The following is an 8,597-nucleotide window of genomic DNA, read 5'->3' as shown; positions in this document are numbered from 1 at the left end:
CCTAAAGCTAGAATGTCAGAAAACACTTATGGGGTCAGCTAAATAACTCTAAGCTAGACCTGTCTTACCTTTCCCTGTTACATCACCAAAGCCCCTTAAGAAATATTCTCAACAACTAAATGACCAAGTACTGTTGATTAGCTTAGCTTTATTGTATATTTCCTTCCTCAATATGAACACACAGATCTGAAAATGTTATTTTTCAGCTTGTGATGCTACAGTGACATCCTGATTGCTCCTAATTGGACAACGCTGCAGACTTTTCCCAACGACAGATTCAGATCACTAAAGGCTTTTCTAGCTGAGACATTTCTTAAAGGTTCAGTGTGTAAGTTTTAGTGAAATTCTCCTTGCAAATGTTTCAGTACGTTACACAGCACTGACATGTTACCTGTTTCATTGTACATTCATATATTTCTCCTCAACAGAGTCTAATGATAAGTTCAGGTTGTTTGTAGGTAATGTAATAACTAGCTGCTTTATTCACGTTTTTTACTTCTTGTTGTCACATCAACTTGTTTCTCTGCAGGATCAATAAACTTTGGTCTCATTCTTGTTTGTCTCCTGTGGTTCTGCCGGTTTCACAAGCTATCGGATGGAAAATGTGATATGTACTGGTTTGGCTGTGGCTAACAAATACACACCTCTAATACACACCTTTCTTCAGTGCAGATAGCTGAGAATACTTTAAACTGTAACCGCAGACTCAAACCAGCACGAGCAACTTTCAGCTTCTTTTTTTTAGTTAAAAACAATTCAGTATGTCACATTTATGACTCAGTAAGTGAAAAGTTAACTTATTACTTTCTAAAAATCTAACCAATAGTTGCTGAAATATTTTAGTCTTCTCTCTCTGCTAAATTTCATCAGGCAACAAACTTTAATTTAGTTTATGTAATTCCGGTCTTCAACACACCTAGTCACACGATTCATTATCATTAAATCTCATGGTGCTTCATCATCATCATCATGACAGGAGAGAAAGGTATTGTTTGTGGCAGATGGAGGAGAGTGTGAACTGTGAAGCTCAGGAAACTTTCGCCTGATGCTCGTTGTTGATGGAAAGCAGGTTCATCTTCAGAAGCCTGCAGCTTCATCCTGTCAGTGAAACTGCTCTGCACAAGGAGGCGCTTCCTCCCAGTGAAGTTCACATAGACCCACACAATGTTGGTTGTATTGTATATGTGCTAATTTGAGTGAAAAAAATTGAACAGCTGAACACCATCATCACTGTTTCAGCCTCACTTCTTCTTCCACCTTCCTCAGCCTCCCATTCAGCTCCTACCTGCATCTTTCACACTGAAGGCAGGTCTTGGTATAAAGTGCAGCATGTAACAGAAATGTTTGTCGGTTCTTTAGCTGTTGTATAGCTGAACATCCTCAGTGCAGCCCCAGTCAGCTTGACAACAGAAGCAGCATCACTCTGAGCCCAGCAGGGGGCTCTGTTGGTTGTGCAGTGCTTCATATGATACAGTGTGGAGGTGAAACTCCATGTGTACTGACATTGTTGCTCACAAGTGAATTAGTATATTTGAGCTTGTTTTGTATTTGAATAAATTGAAACCATGCAGGATGGTATTTTTTAAAATTGAACCACATCTCAAACTTCAGATGAAAGTGTGTGTTTGCTGTGAGGCAGAAATAAATAAAGCGTTCAGAACTTCAGTGTGATCAGCTTGTTTCTTATCTGACTTTTTTTTTTTAATATCACTTAAAACCAGGACCAGTCAAAGCGTTTTCCATAAATCAATACATCCATGCATACAAAATAAATGTTTCAATTTCAACAGTAGTTCTTAACATTTGTATTATTTTATTTATATTATTAATTATTTTTACGGAGATGAATTAATATATATGTGAAAGAATTAATGAATGTGTAATGTAAAGTAGTGAGTGTACAGCTTGTATAACAGTGTGAATTTGTCCCCAGATGCTGTCCCCTCAAAATAACATATATCAATTAATGTCTAAGCCGCTGCCAACAAAAGTGAGTACACCACTAAGTGAAAATAGCCCCTTTCCCCCTCCCGGTGTCATGTGACTTGTTAGTGTTAGGTGTGGTGATGGCGCAACGGATAAGATACTTTGGTGTGAGAGACCTGGGTTCAATCCCCCGCTGTGGCCCATCCACCAATGTGTCCCTGAGCAAGACACTTAACCCCTAGTTTCTCCAGAGGCGTGCGACCAATTGGAAGGATAAAAGCATCAGCTAAATGAATAAATGTAAATGTTACAAGGTCTCAGGTGTAAATGGGGAGATAATTTGGGGATAATTTCATGTTATCGCTCTCACACTCCCTCATACTGGTCACTGGAAGTTAAACATCGCACCTCATGGCAAATATCTCTCTGAGGACCTGAAAAAAAGAATTGTTAGTAGAAAATAAACCCAGCTTTGCCTGTAGTGCCAGTACTTGCCAGTACCAGTGAAGCTGTAGAGAACCTCCAAGCATGTTTGAACTGCACTGACTGGGATGTTTTCAGGACTGCTACCAACAATCTGGTTGAGTATACAGAGGCTGTGACGTCCTACATCAGTTTCTGTGAGGACAGCTGCATTTCAACACGGACAGGGTAAGTTATAACAATGACAAACCCTTGTTCACAGCTAATCTCAGACAGCTGAGGTTGGAAAAGGAAGAGGCTTAAGGAGTCAAAGTACTCAGATATACTACAACACCAGTTCTCAAAAAATGACTCTTCTTCTGTCTGTAGAGGCTTCAGGCAGAACAAGAGCTACAAACCTAAATCCCCCCCACTCCATGAAGGACTCACACCTTGCCAACGAGTTGAACCAGTTTTACTGTCGCTTTGAAAGACAATAGGACAGACCTGACACCGTCCTCCGTGACACTACTGATTGGCCACAGTCCACCATCTCATCCCCCACCTCCTCCCACTCTCTTACCATCCTGGAGAGGGATGTCAACAGACTCCGTCTCCCCATGCACCCTGAAGCACTGCGCCAATCAGCTGTCTCCAGTGTTCATTGACGTTTTTAACACCTCACTTGAGACATGCCATGTGCCAGCCTCCACCATCATCCCTGTCCCCAAAAATCCAAGGACCACTGGACAAAAGAACTAGACCCGACGCCCTGACATCTGTGGTTATGAATTCCTTTGATTGCCTTGTGTTGTCCCACCTAAAATCCATCACTGACCCACTCCTGGACCACCTGCAGGTCTGTAGACGATGCAGTAAACATGGCCCTTCACATCAACCTCCAGCACCCGGACCCCCCAGGAACCTATGCCAGGATCCTGTTTGTGGATTTCAGCTCTGCTTTCAACACCAACATCCCAGCCCTGCTGCAGGACAAGCTCTCCCAGCTGAGTGTGCCTGACTCCACCTGCAGGTCCCCACTGTCACTGACTCTCATGACCCCCTCCCCAAACACACACACACACACACACACACACACACACACACTCAAACACACTCCTGACACCACACTTTACAACAACACTCAACTGTGCTTTGTGCTCATGTTGTGAACTTTTGCACACACTTCTCAGCAATGTATTATAGTATTGTTGTATTCTTTGTATACTTGTACATTTTTCTATCTCCTTACATTTTATATATTTACATTTCTATTTATGTGAGCACCGATTTATACTAAGGCAAATTCCTCGTATGTGAAAATGTACCTGACAATAAACTCAATTCTGATATGAGATATGAATAGATGTATAGAAGCTGCCAGCATTGCTACAGAGGTTGAGGGGATGGGGGTCAGCCTGTCAGTGCTCCGTAAGCTGTGACCATACACTGCACACTGCATCAAATTGGTCTGCATGGCTGTTGTCCCAGAAGGAAGCCTCTTCTAAAGTTGATACACAAGAAAGTCTGCAAACAGTTTGCTGAAGACAAGCAGACTAAAGACATGGATTACTGGAACCATGTCCTGTGGTCTGATGAGACAAAGATAAACTTATTTGGTTCAGATAGTGACAAGCATGTGTGGCGGCAACCAGGCGAGGAGTACAAAGACAAGTTTGTCTTGTCTACAGTTCATTGAGGGAACAATGAATGCCAACATGTACTTGTACATGATCCCCTCCCTTCGGAGGCTGGGCCGCAGGGCAGTATTCCAACATGATAACGACCCCAAACACATCTCCAAGACGACCACTGCCTTGCTAAAGAAGCTGAGGATGAAGGTGATGGACTGGCCAAGCATGTCTCCAGACTTAAACCCTATTGAGTATCTGTGGGGCTTCCTCAAACGGAAGGTGGAGGAGAGCAAGGTCTCTGACATCCACCAGCTCTGTAATGTCATCATGGAGGAGTGGAAGAGGACTCCAGTGGCAACCTGTGAAGCTCTGGTGAACTCCACGCCCAAGAGGCATCGTTCTCTCAGGTCAGCCGATCAACTGCTCCTAAGTGTGCCCAAAAAAAAGCGCAAGCTTAAAGGGGACCGTGCTTTTGCTGTAGCAGCTCCTGAACTGTGGAATGATTGACCTCTGCACATTAGACAGGCATTTTCGCTGTTTTTAAGTCTCTTCTTAAAACCTACCTCTTTTCCTTGGACTTTGATAGCTGAAATTGACATTTCTTGTTTTGGTTGTATTGATTTTATTGTATGGTTGTTATTGTTTTTATTTTTATTATTTTTGTATTTTATGGGTTGTATGTATTTAGGGCTTTTTATGTATTCATTTATTGTTTTACTGTACAGCACTTTGTGTCCACTTTGGATTTTTAAAGTGCTCTATAAATAAATTTTGATTGATTGATTGATTGAGGGTTAATTGGGCTAATTGGGCCCAATTTGGACATGTTCACTCAGGGGTGTACTCACTTTTGTTGACAGCGGTTTAGACATTAATGGCTGTGTGATGTGTTATTTTGAGGGGACAGCAAATTTACACTGTTATACAAGCTGAACACTCACTACTTTACATTGTAGCAAAGTGTCATTTCTTCAGTGTTGTTACATGAAAAGATAATCAAATATTTACAATAATGTGGGGGGTACATTCACTTTTAGAAGAAGATACTTCTACAACATACATGTTGTGAAATTCATTCATTCATTCTGCATTTAACCCATGTCTCAAGGGAGCAGTGGGCAGCCTGGGGACCAACTCCAGATCTTTACCCGTGTCTGATCAATAGTACTGACTGGAGGCATGTTACCCTCCGCCAGACAACACTGTGGACATGACAGTCCTGGAATGGCTCCAATCAGGCTCCTGCCTTTATTATGTGTTTGTTGGAACCTGTGTCCAAAATTCAGGAGTTGTCTGACCACTGGGATACACCTCAAATGATGTCACAGATCTTGACCCCATCACTCCTAATATACAACTCATGGCGCGACGGGATGCAGCTTTACCTCAAGCGCCACTGCCAGAACCTCGTGGATTTATTCTGGCTCCACTTCACACAGAATTGCCTGCCTTATCCTCAGATTCGCCAGAAGTGACAGAAATCCTCAAGAAACCAGACGGTGGATTCTGTCGTTATGAAAGTGGATCTGCAGAGTTACGGCAGTTGCCTGTATACAGTCAGAGACAATGTAAGTCAGATTTTATATCAATACACCTGTTGTTATGGTGATTTAGCCTCTGCTTAAGTTGGTTGTAGTTAATAGGTGTGTGCTGAACGACGGTGTGTCTGTTGTTTTTAGATCCATGTATTTTCATTGCTAGCTATCAAACTTTCTCATGTGATTGCATGTTCATAGCTGAGCCACTGTTTGTTATCACTGAATTGGAGAAGATGTTTATTCCATTTGATCAGTATTATTAGTGTTTGACAGTTTACTTCTCCATGAGATGTATGCGCAGGATACAGCAAATTGATCGAATAACTGAAATTGCTTTACAAGGAGTATCGAACTGACGATCCAGAAGCATTGCATTGCGAACCTGAAGCGGAATCTCTCTGTACACGCTTTCATATTGACTGTGTATGCTACACGGTCTGTGGTTATAGTAATGGAACGTGCAAAAATAGATGAATGAACTGTTGATAGCAGTTCCACCATGGCATCGCTGCTCTTCATAAGCCTTGTTGGGCCACCACTGACTAAGTTCAACCAAGTACCCTACATTGCCAAATGATGTAACTGCAGCACTGACAACAGTCCATGGTGAAACCATAGGGATGAAACACAGGAGATGTAATAAGGACACGTGCTGATGTACAAAATCAGGGCTTCACATTACCTGCCGGACCTTTCTAAGTCAGTATTCTGCAGTTATGACACATGATCATATGCTCATTTTTCCATATAGGTATGTTTGGTTGTGAAATTATATAAAAATACAAAGTAAATACATGTTGTTTATAAAAAACTAAATTGCCAAAAGTTTGATTTGTCTCTTAATAAGTGTCACCCCTGTGGCTCTGCACAAACTGGTAAGTTAATCACTTTGAGACTAAACATAAAGTTTATTTCCTGTTAACTGCGTGAGAGAAAACCATGAGAGTATGAGTGACACCCAAAGAGGAAGGAGGAGGGTTTTACTTTCTGTGACTGGTGAACGTTAACGTGTTGATAAAATGGAGGAATCAGCTTTACTGTGGCTGCTAGGTAAGTAAAAATCTACTTAATGTGTGAATGTTTGTCGCCACGTTGTCTCAAAGTTTTACAACATTTCTGTTGTTTTCGAAAGCAGCATTGAGTTATCGAGTGAACAACATGACTAAAAACACAGAATTCAGCCAAACAGCATCAACAAATACATATACATATTAGCTACGACAAGACAGCAAGAATTTTAGTGATCACTATTTTGTAAAATGGCAGCAAAGAACAAAAAACATACATTGCCGAAAGTTGTTATCATGTTCAATTGTTGTAATGTGTAATATCTGAATTCTTACAACATATTATTAAATACAAGGAGTGTGAAAGCATGTACAAAAGTTTTCTAGTTTTAAACAAAAAGGTGCTAAAAAGGAAATAATAAATTTGTCAAAAGACCAACCTGTCAATCAATCTGTCTTCAGTCACGTGAAGTAGTGTTTTACTCCATCAGTTACATGTATGGGGCACATTTACCTTGACTGAATAAAATACATACAAAACAACAAAAACCAAGCTTGAAACACGCTGCAATCAAAGCAACTGCAGAACCTTTTTAGTGTTTATTTAACCCTTTGGTGCCTGCATGTCTGCATGCATTGAGCAGATTCATTTGCTCACTTCTCTGCACAGGTCCTCTGTCTTTACTTATTGCTGGGGAAATTTGGGGGAAATTTACCCCCAAAAACCATTGAATGTGTCCTTAAATGAGTTGTTATTTCCAAATCTAATATCAATGTGTGGCTGTTTGTTTGTTTTGTAGAAATTGCAGATGTCTTGTTGCATCTAAAACCTCAAACCAACCCGAATGTGATTTCTCTTTAGTTCTGACCTCACTGCTGAGCTGCACAACAAACCAAGGTGAGAAAACTTCTTCTGTCACAGCCATAGACTGTATATAAGAAATGGACGTAGTCATGGTGACGTCACCCGTTTGTGGAATGCCGTTTTGAAGCCTCGAGTTTGGCCGATAGATTCTTGCTTGTTCACAGCTGAAAAGTTATTCACTCCCTGAGAGAACAGTAGTGTTCGGGGAGGGAAACAGCCACTTTACAAATACAATAAAACACTGAATGCAGTTTTGATGCCACAGTGTTGCAGACTGGAGCCAAAGTTAAAACTGCTGCTATAAAAATTTAATTATATATGGTAAAATTGAAAACAGGGAGAAAACATTTGTCTATCAGCTCATATCTGAATTTGATTCAGATTTCTTCTCTGTAACTCCAAGCCTGAAACACAGATTATGACTGCAAATGATCTCTCCAACCACATCTTTCTGTCTCTTCCTCCAGCCTCTCTGACTGTGAGTCCCAGCAGCTCTCAGCTGTTTGAAGAAGAGTCTGTCTCTCTGAGCTGTGAGGAGGACGACAGCTCTGCTGGATGGACGCTGAGGAGGAACACAACCACAGAAACCAGGACTCAGTGTGACGACTGGGGAAGATCAGCTGGTTCATCATGTGACATTAGCTACATTTTCTCAGGGGACAGCGGAGTTTACTGGTGTGAGTCCAGAGAGGGAGCAACCAGTAACACCATCAGCATCACTGTCACTGGTAAGATCAGACTGTGGAGTTAGTGATGATGAAGCTGTGTGTAAATGATGAAATGCTGTAGTTTGTCTCTGTGTTGAGGTGGACCAGTGATCCTGCAGAGTCCTGTCCTCCCTGTGATGGAGGGACATGATGTCACTCTGCACTATAAAACAGAGACCCCTCCCTCCAACCTCCCAGCTGGTTTCTATAAAGATGGCTCCCTCATCAGGACTGAGCCTACAGGTCACATGACCATCCACCATGTTAACAAGTCTGATGAAGGCCTCTACAAGTGTGACATCAGCGGTCGTGGAGAGTCTCCATCCAGCTGGATCTCTGTCACAGGTGAGGAGGTTACCTTTGATTTTTAGACATTATCATCCAAAGATTCACATGACCGGGTGGGATTCTCTCCACAGTTAAACCTACAACCACAGCTCTACCCACCCCGCCTCCTCCATCGCCTCCTGCCTCAGCCCCCATGGTGTCAGTTAACAGGTAGCACTCATCATTCGTCA

This window comes from Micropterus dolomieu, linkage group LG12 (genome assembly GCF_021292245.1).
Source record: "Micropterus dolomieu isolate WLL.071019.BEF.003 ecotype Adirondacks linkage group LG12, ASM2129224v1, whole genome shotgun sequence".
Lineage (NCBI taxonomy): Eukaryota > Metazoa > Chordata > Actinopteri > Centrarchiformes > Centrarchidae > Micropterus > Micropterus dolomieu.
The sequence above is the reverse complement of the archived record's forward strand: the minus strand, read 5'-3'. Positions refer to the sequence as shown.